Consider the following 1,810-nt stretch of genomic DNA (forward strand, 5'->3'; position numbering starts at 1 on the left):
AATGGCTTGTCCCTCATTTTGAGGGGGTGTCCCAGCATACCCTAGACCTCTGGGCCCCTGAAGACGTCATCTACGTGGTGGTCCTTACCTCCGGAGCTCATGTTTTGTGTCCATTGAGCACAGTGCCATCAGTGTGGGGGATCAATAGGACATTCTGAGATATGTCCAGATCCTGAGGTGCGTTCGACTCGCATGGTGACAGAACAGGACACAATTAAGATCTGGGGAAAAGCTGTGAGTGTACTGTGAGTGACAAAGCTGTTGTCCATCCCCTGCGAATGCACGCTCTTTCTGATCCCTTCCCCTGACAGGTATCCAAAAACCACGCATTCTGCACATCAGTAGCTACAATCCACGTATCAGAAGCTGGTCCGAGTCCGCTCGAGGAGAGAGGCAGTGTCTGGCGTGGAGTCTGCAGCTGGAGAAGTCAGTTGGTTACATTTGTGGTCATCTACTGTCATCTACCATGACCCGCCAGTTTTACCGGAGGCCTGACCTGACTCCCATACGCCTCTACCCTCAGAGGGGAGATGTGATAGCACCTTGACACTTTGCAGTGTCAGCCTCCAAAGATATGGGTATTTCTTTCCCCCCCGTGTAAGACTAGCCATGCAAGTGGCCACTGGTTCCTTTCGAGATCTTGGTACGTCATTTCTGTTTACCCTTGCTGGGGTGTTACACGGTCCTTCCTCATGGGGACTCAAGCTCTTTTTTAAGGAGTGGATTCTTAAAAAAAAAAAAAAGGTAGATTCTTGAGAATCCATGCTTAAAAATGAGCAAGGGATTGCGACTTTTTGTAAGTCATAGTGGCTGACGTCAGCCTTCTGGTCCTCTTTCTGCTTGATCTCTTTTGATAATATATTAATTTATTAACCGATGCCCCTTTTTTGGGCGGGGGCTCCCTAGTTGTCTTGCCTTAGGAACACCACGTCTTATTAGATACATCCACAGATATTTGTGGGTTAGGAACCTTCAGTTGCCTGTTTAAGGTAATTATTCCCATCTTGTTTCCAACAGTTAAATGCTGCCACCTTTCTCTGCTCTTTGGGGATTTTATCATCCCCCCCCCACCCCTGCAACTAAGTAGCCCAGTTTATAACAGCATGTCTTACCATCGGCCCTGATTACAGAGGACCCCACCACTGTGGAACTTCTCAGGGATGCCTCTGCCTCTCATACCAAGGCATTTCAAATAGCCTTGGTCATCACAGGGTCCTCCAAGCCTTTCCAACACAGCCAGGTGTTGGGCTTTCTGGCGTGATGTATAGACATGTTATACGATGCTCACTTGTGTTAGTCTTTTGGTCTCTTCTTCTGGAATCTTCCATCACAGTCTGGAATCTCTACTTCATATAATGAGGTCAAGGTTCTAAGAATAATGTATTGGAATCATTTCCTGGGTCCCTTGTCAAGACATTAAATCCTGTGCGATAGAAGAGTGCCCCATGTCAACAAAGTCCTCCCCATCCAGCTTTCGGTTCCACCTCCTTGATCCAATACGTTCACGTGTACTCCCAGTGAGACGCAGCTCCCTGTTCCGAAACGTTAGCCAGTCCTGAAACTTGTTTTGGACATACTACTCCTCTCCTCCATTGGAAGACTTAGCACTTCCCCAGTTGGGTCATGTTGACATTAACCCCAACTACTGGTCTCACGGCTGGAAGAGGAAGTGGAGAAGATTTGGAGGAGGAATCCACCTGAGGGCTCCTGCGTAGTTTTCCAGCCAGGGACTCCCATGACCTTTTAGTGAGGGGGACGGGCCATTCAGGGTCAGAACGTTCGAGGGAACTTCAAAGTTCTTGGCTGCACC

The 1,810-nt window shown here is 48.5% G+C and overlaps 1 long non-coding RNA gene across 1 annotated transcript; it reads right to left on the reverse strand.

Annotated features, from left to right (window-relative positions):
* Positions 1-222: 222 nt before the first annotated feature.
* On the reverse strand, positions 223-1,366 carry LOC122217259. The gene is made up of 2 exons (XR_006201371.1): positions 1,113-1,366; positions 223-418 (listed from the first exon to the last, which is right to left on the reverse strand). It is a non-coding gene; the product is annotated as an uncharacterized LOC122217259 (long non-coding RNA).
* Positions 1,367-1,810: the final 444 nt, after the last annotated feature.

Source organism: Panthera leo, chromosome B1 (genome assembly GCF_018350215.1).
Source record: "Panthera leo isolate Ple1 chromosome B1, P.leo_Ple1_pat1.1, whole genome shotgun sequence".
NCBI lineage: Eukaryota > Metazoa > Chordata > Mammalia > Carnivora > Felidae > Panthera > Panthera leo.